A 23,630-nucleotide genomic window follows, 5' to 3' on the forward strand; every position below is an offset into this window, starting at 1 on the left:
GAGGAGATCCAACGAAGAGCGGCTCGTTTCGACAATGGATCGTTTAGTTGGCTCGAGAGCGTTACAGCGATGCTCGAGGAAATCCAGTGGCAGATGCTACAAAACAAGCGTTGAGTATCACGGAGTGGTTTTGTATTCGAGACAGTATTTTCCAGGAAGATATGGGCAACATATTACTTCCTTCCACTTTCCTCTCGGGAAATGACTACGACGAGAAAATTCGAGAAATTAGAGTAAATACAGAGGCTTATCAGCTGTCATACTTCCCACGCGCCATTTGCGTGTGGAAGAGAGAAGAGTGTGGATCAGTCGGTGGTGCCACATGTCCTCTTCGCCAGGTAGCTTGTGAAGTACTGATGTAGACGTAGATGTAGTTTGTTAATTACAAAACTTCATATTTTTAGAGGGGATAATCGAAGCCTTATGACTATCCCTTGTGCAATGACAAGTACTCTTTTCCATGCAGTGCACAGTGGTTTGCCGGGTACAAATGATTCTTTTTTGCACACCATTGTATACACCACTCCTGTGTTGCCCAAACACATGCTCACATTAGCCCCTTTCGTTTCCTAAATATATATATTCAGTTAAGCAGTTAAGTGATGTACGTATCCTTATGCAGATCGATCTTTCCTAGGAAGGAAAATGTTCCAGTATCTTTACGTCAGAGTGATTTCCCGAACAATCTTTCATTATTTTAGAAAAGCGAAAGTCTTCTCTCGACTGAGTGAGTGTAAAATTTTGCCACTTTTCCTGTTCATTTCAGTTTCCTTAATTTTAGGGATCCGTACCTCAGCCGCGTGGTTAGAGGCGCCATGTCACGGTTCGCGCGGCTCCTCCAGCCGGAGGTTCGAGTCCTCCCTCGGGCATGGTGTGCGTGTGTTGTCCTTAGCATAAGTTAGTTTAACTAATGTGTAAGTCTAGCGAACGATGACCTCAGCAGGTTGGTCCCTTACGAATTCACACACATTTGAACATCTGAACCGTACCTCAGTCGATAAAAAAGGAACCGTTATTAAGATTACTTTATTGTCCTTCTGCCTGTCTATCTTCCTGTCCGTGAATTAAGAACATTTTTGCTCAGGAAGCGATAGATGTATTAAGATAAAATTATAGTACCTACTACGGTTTACGAGCACTTGTTTGTGTAAAAAACTTTAGCTTCTAAGTCAGTGCAAGATACGTCACATACTTTGGTACTCGCAGACTCACCGAACATAATCTATAGGGTGCCTCCAGCTGTCCTAGAGTCATGAAATTTGATAAGACACAAGTAAAGGAAAAAACCGAAATTATTAATTTTTATTTATGTCACACGGAACAAAAATTGTCATTTGTTATACGACTTCAAGCTTAAAATTAGTACTTTCTCGAAAGTCTTGGCATTCCTGGGAATGATATCTTTACAATATCAGTGTCGATCACGTGCAATAATCGTCAATATTCTCGAACACCGGGATGAATGAACTGCCAATATACGTAAGGAAGTTTTTACAGATGCCTCATAGCTCCTACTCCCATCTGACCAATTTTTTTTTCAATTTGTTTCCTTTCCAGCAGCACCTTACCGTCGCGGGCATTGCCGCGGTTGTCCCAGAATAGTTACGCCCCTGCTATTATCGCTAGACAGTTTCCGTAATTGTGCGGCGATTATTTTTCGCATATGCTCTTAGACTATGGCTATGTGACGCAGTTCTCAACAATGCAGGCATCCCGGCAGCAGCCCGTGCCGTTGCTTAGCAATAGTCTGAGGCGAGACGACTGGCGAGCAACATGATTACGTCGACCCACAGTCAGCAAACTCTTAAGAAAACAGTGAAATGAAGAACACGGAGCAACGACAATGGTCAGAAGGTAAGCAGTCTGAGTTCCGCCAATCCGTCCATTACATATTTCTGCCAACGCATAACATAAATTCTCAGTGGCACATAGATCTAATGAACATAGAGATCTTGGACATGCAGTTGTATTCAGGGTAATTTGACTTTCCGAACTAGCCATACAAACAGTTTACATAGTTGGTCTGAGGCAGTTTGTATTTGAATTGCGTCAATTTTAAAGGTTTTGTAACTGGAACAAAATCGGAATGCTACAAATTATACAGCCTTTTACGACGTTTTCACGACGAATGATCTTTGTTTTCGATTGTTTGTTAGTTAGCTAGTTAGTTACTTAGTTTCATGTTCTATGAATCGTTTGTACGGTAAATCGTAATGATGTGGAACAAGTCATTTTATATTCACATCACAAATTAATTTGTAAATATGATTAAGTTTTTTTTATTATCCACCACTTTGTACCTATTACAATAATAGAAATTTTTCTACGGAGTAGAAAGAGTTGTCAAGGAGAAACTTTTTCAGTTTGTTTTCAAATTTTACTTTACTGTACGTCAGACATTTTATATCACTGGGGAAATAATCAAAAAGTTTGGTTGCAGCATTGTTCATCCCTTTTTATGCCAAAGAGAACATTAATGTGGCGTAATGAATGCTATTTTTTCTTCTGTTATTGTAAAATATGTATGTCGTTGTTCCTTCTGAACTGTAGTGAATTATTCACAACAAACTTCATGAGGGAATAATGTACTGTGAAGCAATAGTCAAAATGTCTAACTCCTTAAACGGATGTCTACAAGATGACTGTGTGCGAGCACCAACCATTACTCTTACAGCATATTTTTGAGCAATTAAGAGTCTCCTTCTTAAATATCAGCTACCGCAAACATTACTCCGTATGAGATTGTTGAATGCAAATATGAAAAACATGTGAACTTCGAGATTTCTCTCTCTTCGAGATTTGCAATGATTCTAAAGTGTAAATGTGACAGTAATATATTGTTTGCGACTTCCAAAATGACCTTCTTCCAGTTTTAATTCTCATCAAATGGGACACCTAAGAATTTTGAACTTTTCACTCTATTTATTATTTCCTCACGCTGTGTTACACTGATAACTGGTATAGTACCTCTAGATGTGCAGAACTGAATATGTTGTATCTTTTTAAAGCTGAGGGCGAGAACATTCACAGGAAACCATCGATGATACTTCTAAGAACATTGTTTACCTGCCTTCTGTTGCTATATGTACGTTTGTATTGATTACAATACTGGTATCATCCGAAAAAAGAACTAATTCTGGTTGTCGTATATTAGACTGAAAGTTGTTTACATACAGGCATTGTTTGAGAATTGGAGTATGTCACCGTAGTCCCTTGAAACATATGTTTTCCAAGTACATATAACAAATAATACACTTGATAAGAATTCCTAACCATTATAGATGAATGTCAAACAACGAGCTGTTTTTCTCGTGTCAGAAAGCTTATTTGCCTATTAAACCACAGACGTCTCAAAAACGGCAGGAAATGTAATTTGAAATTAAGTAATGTGGGTTAGCTTTAGTGTTTGTGCCAGGGCAATTCGTATCCTCAGTCCTGTTATAGTGTACCCGCATCTTCTTCCTTCTCGATTCCCTAGAACTGAATCGCAAGAAATCACTGTAATTAGAAATGCTAAAGCGTTGATTCTTCCCGCTGTCAGCAATGGTCTTTTTAGCTGCTTGTGCTTTTTGCTCTAATTGTGGGAAAAGAAAAATGAGAAAAAAGTGTCCTCTGATCTCTTCTCGCGTCAGTTCAGGGTAAAACCTCGAGCTTTCGACGATTTCCACCATCGTCACCGTCAGGAGCCACTGACTATTTTGGTTGCCTCGTACAGCCCAAACACGGCTTCTGATTGGTAGTTACGTCAAGCTGTCGCAGATGCTACAACGTCTTCGCTGGTGCCGCCACCGCTCCCAGCGTAGCCAAAACATTGCGATGAATATGTCTGGCTCTTCTCTGTACCGAGAGCTTACTTCCATGCACCGCTAACATTACATCCGCCGTCACAGTTGAAAGTTTTCCCACACATTATTATTTCTACAGCCTCTTTAACTATAGAATCCCAGTGTGTGGGAGCCTGGGGCGAAACTTTTGTTTCGTCAAATAGTATTTTATGTTTGTTTGTGAGGCTGTGCTCAGCAGCTGTAGATTTCTCCAGCTCACGATTTTCAATATGCCGTTGATGTCCTGCACAGCGGTCGGAAACGATTCTGACAGACTGCTTCTGCACTCACATCTGATGTTGTAAATTATAGGAATCCTCAGGCCGAGACTGTCCTGAAGAGGGCGTAGCATCTGCCTTATCTTGTTAGAAGGCCGGAAAACATCGGTTACCTCGTCTTCCCATGATTGTTTGCCTATTTTGCTGGATGTAGCGCCCCAGAAGGGAAGGAATGCCATCGTTGGTCATCACGTGAATGTTCAGTACTTTCACGTTTCCTTTTCTTGGTGAATGCTGACCTGATATCACTTGGCGCTTAGCCGTTCTTCCGCAAAACATCCAAATAGTCTTTGTCAGCAAAGTTTTTGCTCTGTGTACCAGTGTATTTATAGGCGCTCTCTTCTGTACTGGGTGGTGGAAACGCTGGACGCTCAGATACAAATCAGTGTCCGAGACGTCCATTCGACATTCGTTCTACAAGAGCATCTAAAAACGGCCGAGGGAAAAGGGAAGGCTTCTGTTTTTAGATGTTCTGGTACAACGAAAGTTGAATGAACGTCTCGGACATTCAGTGTACCGCAAGCCGACTCACACTGATTTGTATCTGAGCGTCCAGAGTTTTAACCGCTTAGTACAGAAAAGAGCGGCTATAAATACCCTGGTACACAGAACAAAAATCGTTTCTGAGGAAGATTACTTGGACTCCGAAATCAATGATCTGAAATATTGACATCATCAACTACTGACTAATCAGACTGACCAATCAGAAGTCGTCTACCAACCAGTCAGGACTACCGACCAATCAGAAGTCGTCTACCAACCAGTCAGGACTACCGACCAATCAGAAGTCGTCTTTTTGCTATATAAGGCCACCACAGCAGCGATTTTGATAGTTTCTCCAGACGATGACGATGGTGGAAACCGTCGGAAGTTCGAGGTTTTTACCCTGAACTGACGAGACAAGAAGTCCGAGAATGTTTTATACAACAGTGCCGTCGCGACAGACTTCCTTCTCAGAAAAAAGTAACTTCGTTTGCTGAAACAGCTTGCTGGCCACACCAAGCTACAATTTTTGGAGTACTGATTCTGTGTATTTCAGGAGATGTCTGCCGAATCCTTCGTTTCAAAGCAAATGCTTTCAGTGTACCTTTCTCTAACAGGGCACAGGCTACGAAGAAAACAGTTCCCCAACTCGACCTCTCCTTTTCAAGGTGTGTTTCATCCCATTTGACATTGTTATCGAGTCACTGGCTGTGCCTAGTGAGTGCTGCAGAAACTGTGCGATCCTTCTCTTTCACACACACGATGCCTCCGGCCCCAGCTACTTTACCTGAGTCGGCCACTTGCCATTCTTCAGAATACCTTCTCCCTTATCTGCAGGTTCCGTTCAGCTTGTGTTACACTCTGAATGTTCTGTCCCTCGAACAGCAGCACGTCACAGTTTGAAAGTGTTCCCAAAGAAATCATTATAACAGCAAGCACTAAGTTTATTGTATTAAAGTAAAGAAAAGGAAATGAAATCGCCCCTTACAATCGCCGCCACCGCTTGACCCAACATCAAACATGTGTTTGCGTGATATGTATAAGTTTAATTATGTGAAACCAGATCCACATACCAATATGAAAGAAAAGAGACCCGCCGAAATGGGCTTGACGCTTTTCAACAGCAGAGGGCGCAATTAAGCTAAATTACAGAAGGAAAATATCTGCCAGCGTGTATATCGGATAGTATCACACATACGCAGAGGGTTCGTGACAATATTTGTCCATTGTACTGGATCTAGCGGCCTGTGAGGATAGCAGTCAAACAGGCTACTGATGTAAAGACTTTGACTTCACAATACAAAATATTATGGCGCTCATTGAGGACCAGTGCTACATATGCATGAACATCTACATTCTGCACGGTGCCATATGGTGTGTGGCAGAGGGTATTTCTGTACCACTGTCAGCCGGCCGGGGTGGCCGAGCGGTTGTAGGCGCTACAGTCTGGAACCGCGCGACCGCTACGGGCGCAGGTTCGAATCCTGCCTCGGGCATGGATGTGTGTGATGTCCTTAGGTTAGTTAGGTTTAATTAGTTCTAAGTTCTAGGGGACTGATGACCTCAGCAGTTAAGTCGCATAGTGCTCAGAGCCATTTGGACCATTTTGTACCACTGTCACTTACCCCCTCTCCTGGTCCAGTTATGAATGGACCGCAGGAAAGATTGTTCGCAAGCCCCAGTGCCCGCTCGAATCTGTCTAATTTAGCTTTCGTTGTCTTTTTGCGAGATATGTGTAGTAGGAAGCAATGTATTGGTTGACTCCAGTAGCGTACACTCTCGATATTTTAACAGCTACACCGTGATAGACAATGTCTTTCTGGTTGTATCTGCTGCTAGAGTTGGCAATATTCTGTCCATTGCATCTATTTACTCATAAACGAAAACAGATATAAAATGAACAGTAAAAGATCACGGAAATGTTACATGTAACTGAACCTCAAATGATTTAAGATAGTCTTTGTACACACTATAGAAAGCTGAGACTGGAAATAACTGGAAACAAGTGCGAGAAGTGGCAATTGACCCTGAATAAAGAAAAGTGTGAAGTTATTCACATGAGTACTAAAAGAAATCCGCTAAATTTCGATTACGCGATAAGTCACACAAATCTGAAGGCTGTAAATTAAACTAAATACTTAGGAATTAAAATTACTAATAATCTAAGTTGGAACGATCACATAGATAACGTTGTGGGTAGAGCAAACCAAAGACTGCGATTTATTGGCAGAACACTTAGAACGTGCAACAGATCGACTAAAGAGAATGCTTTCAGTACACTTGTCCGCCATTTTCTGCACTTTTGCTGTGCAGTGTGGGATCCGTATCAGGAGGGACTGACGGATGATATTGAAAAAGTTCAAAGGAGGGCGGCTCGTTTTGTATTATCGCGAAATAGGGGCGATAGTGCCACAGATATGATACGTGAATTGTAGAGGCAATCATTAAAAACAAAGGCGTTTTTCGTTGCGACGGGATCTTCTCATGAAATTTCAATCACCAGTTTTCTCCTACGATTGCGAAAACATTCTGTTGGCACTCACCCACATGTGGAGAAATGATCATCACGATAAAATAAGAGAAATCAGGGCTCGCACCGAAAAATTTAAGTGCTCGTTTTTCCCATGTGCCGTTCGAGAGTGGAACGGTAGAGAGACAGCTTGAAGGTGGTTCATTGAACCCTCTGGCAGGCACTTAATTGTGAATAGCAGAGTAATCACATAGATGTAGATGTAGAATATCAGTCCGGCCTCATATACAGTTTTTCGACTTCTGATGAAACAGTGATTCCATCAGCCGAGAACCTTCCCAGAGTGAATGGTTAAGACTTGTGGTCAGATCAGGGAGTACACAGTGGTGTAACGTATCATGCACAAATGATACTCACTGCTAAAAGCTACCTATCATTGAAACGAAATGCAGCGTTAATCAGTTACGGCTACTGTGGCAGGACTATTGTGCACAGTATAATTTGATCGCCAATCTATGTTCTCGTATAAAAGTATTGTGAATATCCCAACTTAAGTTTCACTGCTAGGGCTGAAAATTTCTGAAGTGTTAAATCAGTGTGTTGTGAACATTTAATTTAGCACAGCTCCTCTCTCACGGTTCATTCTGACATAGATTGGTTTTTAAGGTGTGCACCTCGAAGGCAGCAGCAGTGGAACAGCCTGAATGCGAGAACTTGACCGCGGTGCCGCCGCGTTCGGTGCGTACCATTTGGAAAACCTCCAGTTAACGCAGGGGCCTGAGGAACTCAACTGGAGAGGTGGGTGTAGCCGTCTCCAAGGGCCTCCCATGTTCGCGACCTCGCAGGCCTCCAGGGTCACCAGCTCAGGGCAAGAGCGGTCTGATTGCCAGCTCTAATGAAGTAATTGACTCACGAGCGAGTAATAGCAGCGGCACGTTCCTCCGTCCTAATTGTGTGAGACACTTGACCGTGTCAGAGAACTTGATACTGAACTAGTCATTTCTGGACAGTAACGTAGCACAATGAAAGGAGCTGTTGTTGAACATAGTCGCATATCCAGACCTGAACCGTAGCAAGTACAAACAGAACATAAAAGATGTATCAAATTGAATTGGGTTGCTGTTAAGGGGAAGAGTTTCACACACACGATACTAGGAACTATCCATCTCCAGAATGAGATTTTCACTCTGCAGCGGAGTGTGCGCTGATATGAAACTTCCTGGCAGATTAAAACTGTGTGCTGGACAGTTTTATTCTGCGAGGAAGTTTCATATCAGCGCACACTCCGCTGCAGAGTGAAAATCTCATTCTGGAAACATCCCTTAGGCTGTGACTAAGCCATGTCTCCGCAATATCCTTTCTTTCGAGAGTGCTAGTTCTCCAAAGTTTCGCAGGAGAGCTTTTGTAAAGTTTGGAAAGTACGAGACGAGATACTGGCAGTAGTAAATCTGTGAGGACGGGGCGTGAGTCATGCTTGGGTAGCTCAGATGGTAGAGCACTTTACCGAGAAAGGCAAAGGTCCCGAGTTCGAGTCTCGGTCCAGCACACAGTTTTAATCTGCCAGGAAGTTTCAACTATCCATCTTTTGGATGTTGTCGCGTATCATTTAAATGGAAATTGGAGAGAAATCAAGACATTGATTAGTTTTGTTTTGCCTGACATGTTACGGTACTTTCTGTGCTATTTCAGTGGGTTCTGTTTACAGCTATTCATCACTCGGGACAATCAGTCACTTAAGTTAGTAGTTTAATATCTACCACGTGTTCTATAACTTGTCATGATTTTTTGATGTAGTCTTACCACCGTTGCTTTAGAGATCCCAAAACACATATTTCTGTTTCTGATGCTGTTTTTAATTGTTCCGTAGGCATTTCATATACAGGGTGATTGAAAAGTCGCACATACAAAAAATGTATTCGAGTACCTATAAGGGGCGTCTCTCGTAAGAGTCGTAAGGCACGTTTTCTTCTCTGGTATTTCAGTAGACATTTGGAATTTCGTTTTTTCGCAATGTAGCTGGAGTCAGCTCAAAAAAAAAAAAAAGTACTGATGAAGTCTTTCATACGACACCCAGTGTCGAAGGAAGCCGTTGGCTTGTTTTCCGTTACAAACAAAATGATGTTTAAAGTGTAATTTTACTTGCCTATTCGATAGAGGGCCAACGGCGTTGCCGCAATGGTAATTTTAACTAGACTCCGGACAGGACACTGTCTTTTTAGCCATCGACATCTTTTAAGTGGCGATCCTCCTCCGCTTTGTCCCCATTGCTCTCAACTGTGGACGGTGAGACACCTTTTACTTGAGTGCCCCTATTTTACTCCGTTACGCGCTCGTCTACAGCTGTCGCCTGATGTATCATCCATTTTAGGAGATGACAAGCGCTCACCCGATCGCACTCTCGAGTTTATTGATGTCAGTGAAATGACGTCTGTCATTTGAAGCTCTTTTTGAATTTCGGTCCCATTGCTGATGATTTTCCTTTTTTTTTAACCTAACAAGGGAACCTCCCCATCGCACCCCCCTCAGATTTAGTTATAAGTTGGCACAGTGGATAGGCTTTGATAAACTGAACACAGATCAATTGAGAAAACAGGAAGAAGTTCTGTGGAACTGTGAAAAAATAAGCAAAATATACAAACTGAGTAGTCCATGGGCCACATAGCCAACATCATGGACCATATGAACTCTGGAGCGCCGTGATCCCGTGGTAGCGTGAGCAGCTGCAGACCGAGAAGTCCTTGATTCGAGGCTTCCCTGGAGTGAAGATTTTACTTTCTTTATTTTTGCATAGTTATTATCTGTCCGTTCGTTCATTGACGTCTCTGTTCACTGTAATAAGTTTAGTGTCTGTGTTTTGCGACCGCATCGCAAAACCGTGCGATTAGTAGACGAAAGGACATGCCTCTCCAATGGGAACCGAAAACATTTGATCGCAAGGTCATAGGTCAACCGATTCCTCCACAGGAAAACACATCTGATATATTCTATACGACACTGGTGACGGCATGAGCGTCACATGACAGGAATATGTTGTCGACCCACCTAACTTGTACACTTGGCGAATGGGTAAAAAGATTCTTCTACCTTGCCCGATTTAGGTTTTCTCGTGGATGTGATAATCACTCCCAAAAAGTGATGAAAACATAAGAGTTTGTCACATAAACTGAAAATAAAAAATTAAACTTTTCACTCGATGGAAGATTTGAACCAAGGACCTTTCGTTCCGCAGCTGCTCACGTTACCACGAGACCACGGCGCTCCCGCGTTCCGATTGTCCTTGATGTTGCATATCTGCCCATGAACAACTCAGTTTGTATATTTTGCTTATTTTTTCACAGTTCCACACAACTTCTTCCTGTTTTCTCAATTGATCTGTTTTCAGTTTTTCAAGGCCTATCCACTGTGCCAACTTTTAACTAAATCTGAGGGGGGTGCGATGGGGAGGTTCCCTTGTAAGCCACAGACCGGGCGCTAATGACCGTAGCAGTTTTGCGTCCTAAAACCATAACAAAAAAAAAAAACACCTGTTCCCGTCAGATCACCAAAGTTACGTGCTGTCGGGCTTGGCTAACACTTGGATGGGTCACCGAATGGGTCTACCGAGTGCTGTGGGCAAGAGGGGTGCACTCAACCTTTGTGAGGTCAAGCGAGGAGCTGCTTGATTGAGAAGTAGCAGCCCCTGTCACGGAAACCGCCAAAGGCCGGGAGAGTGGTGTGCTGACCACATGCCCCCCCCCCCCCCCCGTATCCGCATCCGGCGACGCCTAAGAACTGAGGATGACACGGCGGTCGGTCGATACCGTTAAGTTCAAAATGGGTCTGAGCACTATCGGACTTAACATCTGAGGTCATCAGTCCCCTAGAACTTAGAACTACTTAAACCTAACAAACCTAACGGCATCACACACATCCATGCCCGAGGCAGGATTCGAACCTGCGACCGTAGCGGTCGCGCGGTGCCAGACTGAAGCGCCTAGAACCGCTCGGCCACTTCGGCCGGCGATACCGTTACGCCTTCAAGGCCTGTTCTGATGGTGTTTGTCTGTTTTTATTCGGTAAAGGGGTCCGAGATTCGTCCAGTGCGATATTTGTTTTATCGATACGCATTAGCAGGGACAGGTAAACACGAAGAGTAACGAATACTCCAGCAGCTAGCTATACCACTGCCCTGGCTCGCACAGACCGCTATCGCCAAGCATGCAGCACTGCTGAGCCACTGGTGGACTGCAGTTTATTCTTGTTGTTTTACTGTCCCTGCTAATACACGACGATAAAAATAATATCTGGCTAGACTGATTTCGGAACGTTCCATCGAATATGCACGTAAATTCCGGCTTAAAAATAATTTTGTTTGTTATGAGATACAGACCAACGCTTTCTGTTGACACTGGGCTTCGCTTGAAAGACGTGACGAGCAGTAATTGTTTGGGCTGACTCCTGCTACACAATGAACAAACGAAATTGCGAGTACCTGTCGGAACACCAGAGAAAATGCACCGGTACATATTGTACCGTTTCTGACTCTGGAAACCGTTGCGTTGAGAAAATGCACCGGTACATATTGAAACCGTTGCGTTCACTCCCAAACCTTACTTCGTAATTGAGAAAGGATAATGTTAGCTCGTGTATGACGTAAGAGGTGGAGTGAGGTACATATGACGTAAGAGGTGGAGTGAGGTACAGAAGTGTTTTTCATTTATTAACGTTTATTCATATCTATATTCAGATTTGATTGACATAGACAGCATTGACCCTCACTAGTAAGCTCGCATACAGTTTATTCAGATACTTTTTATCGCCAGTTTTTTTTATAAACTTTAGCATTATGATGTAACGCACGGGAATCACCGCCGGCGCCTTCGGCGCGCTAATAATGTGAAAATTTAGAAATTTGTCGTAAGTTCATGTGGGACCAAACTGCTAAGGTCATCGGTCCCTAGGCTTACACACTACTGAAACTAACTTACACTGACGACAACGCACACACGTATGCCCGAGGGATCACTCGAACCTCCGACGGGGGTAGCCGCGCGAACCGTTGCAAGGCGCCCCAGACCACACGGCTACACCGTGCGGCGCTAATAATGTGAGCCGAGCGAAGTGTTTCGGTGACTGTAGCGAATGTGTCTACGCAGCTACAGCCGCTGCACTGTTCGGTGCGGGCAATGGCGCACGTATAACATCTTCTTTGCCCACGGAATATGTAAATATCAACGTACCACGAATCCGCGTCCAACGCAAAGTAAAAGGTATAAATAGGAAAGTATCCTGTTACATGAGTTATGTAAAGTTTTACGAAGTATCAATAACGTTAACTGTTTGAATTGTATTACTTGTACTGTACTATGGGCATACGGGCATACTAAGCGCCGGAAGTTTCAGTAATGTTGCACTGTAAAGTGGCTATAATTTCGCACCTTACAAGCACTCATCTACATACTTTGCCGTGATCTACAACCACAATTAGGTATTATTTGATGGGGCCGGCCGGTGTGGCCGAGCGGTTCTAGGCGCTTCAGTCTGAAACCGCGCGACCGCTACGGTCGCAGGTTCGAATCCTGCCTCGGGCATGGATGTGTGTGATGTCCTTAGGTTAGTTAGGTTTAAGTAGTTCTAAGTTCTAGGGGACTTATGACTAGACCACGGAGTTTTAGGTCGTAAAAAAGTGTGTTTTAGGCACCTAAAATAGGCTCCTTCAGTAGTTCATTTAGGCTATATAAAACCTAAAACAGGCTCTAATAAAAATGATGCAGAGAAAATAAAAATAAATTAAAATACACAGTGTTGACAGTATGAACATCTTATTAGTCATTAAAACAAGGAGAATGAATATTTACACAGTTACAGAGCACAGCAATCTACAATATTAATGTTGAACATAACTCCAAATATTTTTGAGTTCCTGCAAGATAAAGATCTCCGTAAAAAAGATGTGGAAACGGTTTAATTAATACATTCGTAGTTTCACATATTCTGACCATAGTTGGCTTCACAATAAATGCACACAACTCCTTCAGGCCAATGTTCTTCTGCAAAACCGTTTGCATTTTTGCCCGTACTTTTTCCCCTGCTTCACCTGGCGCTTCATTAATTTTCATTTTGACTTCTTCTAGCAAAGAAATATTGTCGTAGATAGGTCTCCCTGAGCCTTCTAATTGTGAAATTATTCTTGCCATAAATGTGTAGTGGGCCCTAATGTAAGATAAGCCCCGTTTTAAAGAAGAATCTTTCAGCAACTCCATTGCTGCAGTTACGGATGCAGCATCCTCCGGTATATTTTCAAGCACCTTTTGGACAGCTGAGAGATGCGTACTGTAGTATTCTGCTGCTATCTGCCACGTGCTCCAGCGGGTGACAACAGGCTCTGGCGGCAATGGGACATCTGGAAGCTGTTCTTTGAATGCCAGTATTCTTGATGGTGCCTTAACAAAAATTTTCTACACCATAGATATTACTTTAATTACTTTAGGAAACAGTAGCCTTACTTGCTCTGCTATGCGGTTGATCCCATGCACTACAAAAGTTATGTGCAGCATCAATGGGTAGAATACTTTTAATAGTTGAAACGCTGCTATCATATATACAGCAGCATCAGTGACGGCCAGAAGCACCTTATTCTCATCCACTCCGTTTGGGTATAGCACCTTAAGCCCACTGTTCACAAACTATGCTATTGTTTGTTGGTTAGTTTTTGCAAGCTGTTTTGAGTAAATCAACTGAGCCCTGGATGAAGCATCTGGATCTAGCTTGCCAATAATCAGGTTTGCAATGTAACGGCCAAGACTGTCAGTAGTTTCATCCACAGAAATCCATATACAAGATTCTCCAACATCTTCTCGGATTCTATGCAATGCAGCATTGTAAGCTGAATCCACATAATTCTTACTTAAAGTTGACTCTGCAGGAATAGACTAATGGCAGTACTTCTCAAGAAAACCTCTGAAAAAAGGGTTTTCTAGTTTCCGAAAGGGGATGTTTGCTGCCACAAGAGCGTGACACAAATCACTGCAGAACTTGTTTTTTTCGGAGGATTCACCAGATTTATTGGTTAAAAGAGTTTGCTTCAATTTTGACTTCCGTTCAACATTAGCTTTATGTGCGATTCCATCTGCATGCTGAGTTAAGTGAGATTTCTTAACACTCGAAACCTAATACGAGAGAAAAGGGAAATGCAGTTTAGAATCGCATATAAAGAGTATTTCGTATTACTAAAGGATAGCGATAAAAAAGAATCGTAAGTGACTGGAAAATAAGAAGTCTGAGAAAAACATCAACTAACCTCCTTGTTGCATGCTTGGCAGAAAATAATTTTACCATCTGTTGTATAATGCGGAAAATCTTGCAGCCACTGCCTTATATGAGTAGACTTTGAACTAGCTGTTTTCGGCATGCCGTAGTTTTCTCACACAGAAACTAGAATTTATTTAGCACTTAGAACTTGAGTAACACTTAACACGTCGGTCGCTACACAATGTACTGATTTGTTTTCGCTGGGAAAAAGTGAACGATGACCTGTTTTTTTTTTTTTTTCCTTTTCCTGCGGTGCATGGGAGCGGTAGGGGAAGTACCGTATTCGTTACTTGACATGGCACCTGAACAAGCGAATGGAATCTAGCGGTGCTTCAGATGAAAACATCTCACTACTGGCAAATTATTTTTCGAACCGGAAAATTCACGTAAAATACCTTTCACGAAACAGAGTAGTTTGATAGGACTGCCTGTAGACTGCAGCGAGAAAATGCGCGAAGGGCAGTAATTTAGCTATAGAGGGCGTCTACGATTAACATTGTGATTTTTTAATCCGTGCTCAGCTTAAGGCCTATGAAACCGTTTCTTTGCGAAAATACAGAGCTGGCCAGAATCCTACGAACGAAATATTTTCAAATATAACATTTCGTACTCCCACGTTCGATTCTAATGTGTAACTCAAATCTTTGACCGGTTCCCATTCGCTCACCGAAGTTAAGCACTGTCGCGCTCGGCGCGTACTTGGATGGATGACCATTCAATCATGCCGAGTGCTATTGGTAGTAAGGCAAGCAAAGGAATTGTAAACAGTCTCTAACGACCTTCGACGAGACGTAATCTTTGAAAACACAAGAACTCTATGTCAGATTTACGAAATAGGTACTTTTTAGGGTTTGATGCCGAAATAGGCAAAATTAAGCGTCAACGTCGAAATACGCAATTTTAGGTCCTATAGAACTAACGGTATTCAGTTTAGTTAGTCATGAAGCGCATAAGTAACAACTTATATGCAAATTGAAGCTCAGGAAAAAAATATAGGTTTTAACCTAAAGATCCGTGATCTATTTTTTACATATGAATAAAAAAACACCTATAAAGAGTATTTGGTATTAACAGGGATAGAAATATAAAAAAATAAAAAAAGACCGAAGTGTTAGGCAAATACGAAGCATGAGCGCATATCAACTAGCCACCTTGCTGCACGCTGGGCAGAAAATATTTTTTTCCATCAGTCGTATAGTGTGGAAAAACTTGGAGCCACTGTCTTATATGATGAAATAGGCACTTTTTAGGATATTTAAGCCGAAATAGGCAAAAATAGGCACTAACGTCGAAATAGGCTTTTTTAGGGCCTATAGAATTAACGCTATTAAGTGTAAATAGTCATGAAACGCATAAGTGCAAATTTTTATGCAAATAGGAACTCAGGAACAAAATAGGTTTTTACCTAAAATCCGCGGTCTACTTATGACCTCAGATGTTGAGTCCCATAGTGCTCAGAGCCATTTGAACCTTTTTTTGATGGGTTGTAGATCGTATATATGAATATTTAAAGAAAACTGACATTGTCACATACACCTTGTAAATAATTGTTAACGCTTTTGCATGAAAGGTGACGGAGTGTCTTTATTATCAAAGCCGGCCGCGGTGGTCTAGCGGTTCTGGCGCTGCAGTCCGGAACCGCGGGACTGCTACGGTCGCAGGTTCGAGTCCTGCCTCGGGCATGGGTGTGTGTGATGTCCTTAGGTTAGTTATGTTTAAGTAGTTCTAAGTTCTAGGGGACTTATGACCTAAGATGTTGAGTCCCATAGTGCTCAGAGCCATTTTTTTTATTATCAAAACGGCGTACTGAATGATTGTCTATACTGGTAGAGGTTGGAACGCCAGTGGAGATGAAACGGCAGGCAGAACTCAAGCCCTGGGTGGTCCTGCCTGACACAGGAAGTGCCAAGACCGACAGTCTGGACACCTGGGCGCGGATACACAATACAGCGGCGGCTGTTCGGTGTTATAACTAGGCCGGAAGGATAACCGGGAACTCTGCAAATCTTGGATGCAGCTGAGAGGAACGAGGAAGCTTCATCTCGGAAATGTAGCAGGTTGGGTTATTTCTAAGGGTTTTTACTCAGAAGCTTCCCATTGTATGAGTATAGGTATCTCCTAGCAAGCTGTCCGCACTGGACGACAAAAGACTAAAGTATGATTGGTTGGCGTTCGGAAGAATCTGTAGAGAGGGAGAATATTCCGTGGTTTCGTGAAGATGATTCGCCTTCTGCGGTTACGAGGGGGAGGGGGGAGGGGGCCGAGTCTTGCTGGGAAGCCAGTGATGAAGAGGAAGAGGTCTTCCGTTTTTGAGGGCCAGTGTGTGACGGTCGCTCAGTATCAGCTTTATTGGTACAGACAGACTTGCTGTCTTTGCTCTTATGAGGGTTTGTAGTTAGAACGGTAGGCACTGTACTGTTGCGAAGTTACACGATTCTGGACTTCGACTCCGGGTTGGAAGTCGTCGTTGAGTATGTAGCGTTCAGTGACTGAGAGCACTTCTTTTGCATAAAGTTACGTAGAGACGTTATTTGAACTCCGTCCTTGTGGCTGGGAGTTTCTCGTCTGTAGAACACCGAGAGGAGAAGACAGTATTAGATTGTATCAGTCAGAGGACCGTCTTCTGCCGTGCTAGTGTTTGAAAGAGTTTTATTTTGTGGCTGGAGTTCTTCCATCGTCGCAGGCGTGTACGAGAACCATTACTTCGACGAACCAGACGCAGTACATACGGTGATATTGCTAATTGCTTCGGCTTATTAGGGCTGTGATCAAGCTACACTCCTGGAAATGGAAAAAAGAACACATTGACACCGGTGTGTCAGACCCACCATACTTGCTCCGGACACTGCGAGAGGGATGTACAAGCAATGATCACACGCACGGCACAGCGGACACACCAGGAACCGCGGTGTTGGCCGTCGAATGGCGCTAGCTGCGCAGCATTTGTGCACCGCCGCCGTCAGTGTCCGCCAGTTTGCCGTGGCATACGGAGCTCCATCGCAGTCTTTAACACTGGTAGCATGCCGCGACAGCGTGGACGTGAACCGTATGTGCAATTGACGGACTTTGAGCGAGGGCGTATAGTGGGCATGCGGGAGGCCGGGTGGACGTACCGCCGAATTGCTCAACACGTGGGGCGTGAGGTCTCCACAGTACATCGATGTTGTCGCCAGTGGTCGGCGGAAGGTGCACGTGCCCGTCGACCTGGGACCGGACCGCAGCGACGCACGGATGCACGCCAAGACCGTAGGATCCTACGCAGTGCCGTAGGGGACCGCACCGCCACTTCCCAGCAAATTAGGGACACTGTTGCTCCTGGGGTATCGGCGAGGACCATTCGCAACCGTCTCCATGAAGCTGGGCTACGGTCCCGCACACCGTTAGGCCGTCTTCCGCTCACGCCCCAACATCGTGCAGCCCGCCTCCAGTGGTGTCGCGACAGGCGTGAATGGAGGGACGAATGGAGACGTGTCGTCTTCAGCGATGAGAGTCGCTTCTGCCTTGGTGCCAATGATGGTCGTATGCGTGTTTGGCGCCGTGCAGGTGAGCGCCACAATCAGGACTGCATACGACCGAGGCACACAGGGCCAACACCCGGCATCATGGTGTGGGGAGCGATCTCCTACACTGGCCGTACACCACTGGTGATCGTCGAGGGGACACTGAATAGTGCACGGTACATCCAAACCGTCATCGAACCCATCGTTCTACCATTCCTAGACCGGCAAGGGAACTTGCTGTTCCAACAGGACAATGCACGTCCGCATGTATCCCGTGCCACCCAACGTGCTCTAGAAGGTGTAAGTCAACTACCCTGGCCAGCAAGATCTCCGGATCTGTCCCCCATTGAGCATGTTTGGGACTGGATGAAGCGTCGTCTCACGCGGTCTGCACGTCCAGCACGAACGCTGGTCCAACTGAGGCGCCAGGTGGAAATGGCATGGCAAGCCGTTCCACAGGACTACATCCAGCATCTCTACGATCGTCTCCATGGGAGAATAGCAGCCTGCATTGCTGCGAAAGGTGGATATACTGTACTAGTGCCGACATTGTGCATGCTCTGTTGCCTGTGTCTATGTGCCTGTGGTTCTGTCAGTGTGATCATGTGATGTATCTGACCCCAGGAATGTGTCAATAAAGTTTCCCCTTCATGGGACAATGAATTCACGGTGTTCTTATTTCAATTTCCAGGAGTGTAGTTCATTTCCACTGAGGTTTCACACCACCGTAGATCATCTTTGAAAGTAGTGTCTTCTAGTTTTTGGTACGTAGATGATGTCAGTCATTTCGCGTTATTTATGTTAGATCGCGTGGCCATAAAAAGGGGAAGAGTTGGGTAATTGATCAGCAATTTTAGTCAGGAAATATACACAATTGTAATATAAAGGGTTGTTTTTTAGTCTACAATAAAGTATAATAAGAAACAACGTTTATCATTTCGTAGTATTAGTTGCCTTAATCATTCATTTATGTTGAGGTTGTAATGTGTTGTTGTTGTGGTCTTCAGTCCTGAGACTGGTTTCAATACATATGTTAAATAGCATTAAGAGATCCTAAGATCTGCTTCAAAGGGTAGTCAGACAGGGCCAAATCATCATTTTAGCGCTCAATATTTTCCGCTGCGAACATGCATTTTACACCCACTTGGGGTAGCATCTTGGAGCGTCAGTTGGGCTCTTTGGTGACCTTGGCTTCCTACTTCAGACATATTCATGACTCCACCACGTGGGTTTTGCGATCATCTGTTCATTTTTCATCACTAATGGGTATTTGCATTTTTCTGTTCAAACGCAGGTTCATTCGACATAGGTTTCTTCCGAGGTCTTATTTGAACTCCTTTTTAGATCCATACCCGTGACTCCAAGTGGTTATGTACACTGCCTGCGCCTACTAGCCATTGAAATTTTTGATGTTTTATTCTGTGATCTCCCAAGTGTACACTAAGGTGACAGAAGTCCTACCATACCTCATAATACCGTCTCGGACCTCATCTTGCCCGGAGTAGTACAGCAATTCGATGTAGCGTGGACTCATTAAGTCGCTGGAAGTCTCCTGCAGAAATATTGAGCTATTCGGCCTCTATAGCCGCCCTTCATTGCGACACTGTTGCCGATGCAGGATTTTGTAAACGAACTGACCTCTCGATTATGTCTCATAAATTTTCCATGGGATGCGGGCTGTGGGATATTGGTAGCCAAATCATTCACTCGAATTGTCCAGAATGTTCTTCAAAACAATCGCGAAGACTTGCGGTTGTATGGCATAGGCGCATTCTCATCCATAAAAAATTCCGTCCTTGCTTGGGAACATGACGTCCATGAAGGGCTGCAAATGGTCTCCAAGTAGCTGAACATCCAGAGGACCCGAGCTATTCCATGTAGACACAGCCCGCATCGTTATGGAGCCACCACCAGCTTGCACAGCGCCTTGTTGACGACTTGGGTCCGTGGATTCGTGGGGTCTGCTCCACACTCGAACCCTACCATCAGCTCTGACCAAATGAAATCGTGGCTCAACTAACCAGGCTACGGTTTCCATTGAACTAGGCTCCAACAGATGTGGTCAAGACCCCAGGAAAGGCGCTGCAGACCATGTCGTGCTGTTAGGAAAGGTGCTCGCGTCGGTCTTCTGCTGCCGTAGCCCATGAACGCCAAGTTTCGCCTCACTCTCCTAACGCATATGTTCAACGTACGTCCCACATTGATTTCTGCGGTTATTTCAAGCAGTGTTGCCCTCTGTTTCCACTAACACCTCTACGGAAGTGCCGCTGCTCTCGGTCGTGAAGTGAAGGCTGTCGGCCACTGTGTTGTCCGTGGTGAAAGGGTAATGCTTGAAATCTGATGTTCTCGGGACACTCCTGGCACTGTGGATCTCGGAATACTGAATTCCCCAAACGATTTTCGGAACAGAATGTCTCATGCGTCTAGCTCCAACTACCATTCTGCGTTCAATGTCTATTAAATGTCGTCGTGCGGCCATAACGACGTCGGAACCTTTCCACATGAATCAGCTGAATACAAACGCCAGCTCTACCAATGAATTGACGTTTTATACCATGTGTACGTGATACTACCTCCATCTTTATATGTGCATATCGCTATCCCATGACTTTGTCGCCTCAGTGTAAGACGTTCTGACAATTCGAACGCCATCCAAACGTAGGTAGACCCCGTATCTTCAGAGACCCAATGTTAGTTTCCCTATCTTTCTGGTTTAATTGCCTTATTTCTTCCCCATTGTTATACTTTCTAATTCTTATCATATTTTTCATAGACGTATGCATTTAAGGATGCGATTAAATCATCGCGAAACCGGTCGTGTGTGATCTTGTAATAAAGAAACTATTAACAGCTAATGCGGGTTGTTGTTGTGGTCTTCAGTCCAGAGATTGGTTTGATGCAGCTCTCCATGCTACTCTATCCTGTGCAAGCTTCTTCATTTCCCAGTACCTACTGCAACCTACATCCTTCTGAATCTGCTTAGTGTATTCGTCTCTTGGTCTCCCTCTACGACTTTTACCCTCCACGTCGCCCTCCAATACTAAATTGGTGATCCCTTGATGCCTCAGAAAATGTCCTACCAACCGATCCCTTCTTCTAGTCAAGGTGTGCCACAAATATCTCTTATCCCTAATTCTATTCAATACCTCCTCATTAGTTATGTGATCTACCCATCTAATCTTCAGCAGTCTTCTGTAGCACCACATTTCGAAAGCTTCTAATCTGTTATTGTCCAAACTATTTATCGTCCACTTTTCACTTCCACACATGGCTACTTTCAGAAACGACTTCCTGACACATAAATCTATACTCGATGTTAACAAATTTCTCTTCTTCAGAAACGCTTTCCTTGCCATTGCCAGTCTACGTTTTATATCTTCTCTACTTCGACTATTATCAGTTATTTTGCTCCCCAAATAGCAAAACTCCTTTACTACTTTAAGTGTCTCATTTCTTAATTTAATTCCCTCAGCATCACCTGACTTAATTGGACAACATTCCATTATCCCCGTTTTGCTTTTGTTGATGTTCATCTTATATCCTCCTTTCAAGACGCTGTCCATTCCGTTCAACTGCTCTTCCAAGTCCTTTGCTGCCTCAGACAGAATTACAATGTCATCGGCGAACCTCAAAGTTTTTATTTCTTCTCCATGGATTTTAATACCTACTCCGAATTTCTCTTTTGTTTCCTTTACTGCTTGCTCAATATACAGATTGAATAACATCGAGGAAAGGCTACAACCCTGTCTCACTCCCTTCCCAACCGCTGCTTCCCTTTCATGTCCCTCGACTCGTATAACTGCCATCTGGTTTCTGTACAAATTGTAAATAGCCTTTCGTTCCCTGTATTTTACCCCTGCCACCTTTAGAATTTGAAAGAGAGTATTCCAGTCAACATTGTCAAAAGCTTTCTCTAAGTCTACAAATGCTAGAAACGTAGGTTTGCCTTTCCTTAATCTAGCTTCTAAGGTAAGTCGTAGGGTCAGTATTACCTCACGTGTTCCAATATTTCTACGGAATCCAAACTGATCTTCCCCGAGGTCGGCTTCTACCAGTTTTTCCATTCGTCTTTAAAGAATTCGCGTTAGTATTTCGCATCCGTGACTTCTTAAACTGATTGTTCGGTAATTTCCACATCTGTCAGCACCTGCTTTCTTTGGGATTGGAATTATTATATTCTTCTTGAAGTCCGAGGCTAGAGTTTTGTCAGGACTGGCCCTCCCAAGGCTGTCAGTAGTTCTAATGGAATGTTGTCTACTCCTGGGGCCTTGTTTCGACTCAGGTCTTTCAGTGCTCTGTCAAACTCGTCACGCAGTATCGTATCTCCCATTTCATCTTCATCTACATCCTCTTCCATTTCCATAATATTGTCCTCACGTGCATCGCCCTTGTATAGACCCTCTATGTACTCCTTCCACCTTTCTGCTTTCCCTTCTTTGCTTAGAACTGGGTTTCCATCTGAGCTCTTGATATTCATGCAAGTGGTTCTCTTTTCTCCAAAGGTCTCTTTAATTTTCCTGTAGGCAGTATCTATCTTACCCCTAGTGAGATAAGCCTCTACATCCTTACATTTGTCCTCTAGCCATCCCTGCTTAGCCATTTTGCATTTCCTGTCGATCTGATTTTTGAGACGTTTTTATTCCTTTTTGCCTGCTTCACTTACTGCATTTTTGTATTTTCTCCTTTCATCAATTAAATTCAGTATCTCTTCTGTTACCCAAGGATTTCTACTAGCCCTCGTCTTTTTACCTACTTGATCCTCTGCTGCCTTCACTATTTCATTCCTCAAAGCTACCCATTCTTCTTCTACTGTATTTCTTTCCCCAATTCCTGTCAATTGTTCCCTTGTGCTCTCCCTGAAACTCTGTACAACCTCTGGTTCTTTCAGTTTATCCAGATCCCATCTCCTTAAATTCCCACCTTTTTGCAGTTTCTTCAGTTTTAATCTACAGTTCATAACCAACAGATCGTGGTCAGAATCCACATCTGCCCCTGGAAGTGTCTTACAATTTAAAACCTGGTTCCTAAATCTCTGTCTTACCATTATATAATCTATCTGATACCTTCTAGTATTTCCAGGATTCTTCCATGTGTACAACCTTCTTTTATGGTTCTGGAACCAAGTGTTAGCTATGATTAAGTTATGCTCTGTGCAAAATTCTAACAGACGGCTTCCTCTTTCATTTCTTTCCCCCAATCCATATTCACCTACTATGTTTCCTTCTCTCCCTTTTCCTACTCTCGAGTTCCAGTCACCCACGACTATTAAATTTTCGTCTCCCTTCACTACCTGAATAATTTCTTTTATCTCGTCATACATTTCATCAATTTCTTCATCATCTGCAGAGCTAGTTGGCATATAAACTTGTACTACTGTAGTAGGCATGGGCTTTGTGTCTATCTTGGCCACAATAATGCGTTCACTATGCTGTTTGTAGTAGCTAACCCGCACTCCTATTTTTTTTATTCATTATTAAACCTACTCCTGCATTACCCCTATTTGATTTTGTATTTATAACCCTGTATTCACCTGACCAAAAGTCTTGTTCCTCCCGCCACCGAACTTCACTAATTCTCACTACATCTAACTTTAACCTATCTATTTCCCTTTTTAAGTTTTCTAACCTACCTGCCCGATTAAGGGATCTGACATTCCACGCTCCGATCCGCAGAACGCCAGTTTCCTTTCTCCTGATAGCGACGTCCTCTTGAGTAGTCCCCGCTCGGAGATCCGGAATATTTTACCCAAGACGACGCCATCATCATTTAACCATACAGTAAAGCT

The 23,630-nt window shown here is 43.6% G+C and overlaps 1 protein-coding gene across 1 annotated transcript in view; it reads right to left on the reverse strand.

Annotated features, from left to right (window-relative positions):
• Window positions 1-23,630, reverse strand: part of LOC126237322 (uncharacterized) — a 245,021-nt gene that overhangs the window by 134,905 nt on the left and 86,486 nt on the right. The gene's annotated exons all lie outside the window — the stretch shown is intronic.

The sequence above is a fragment of the Schistocerca nitens genome, chromosome 2 (genome assembly GCF_023898315.1).
Source record: "Schistocerca nitens isolate TAMUIC-IGC-003100 chromosome 2, iqSchNite1.1, whole genome shotgun sequence".
Lineage (NCBI taxonomy): Eukaryota > Metazoa > Arthropoda > Insecta > Orthoptera > Acrididae > Schistocerca > Schistocerca nitens.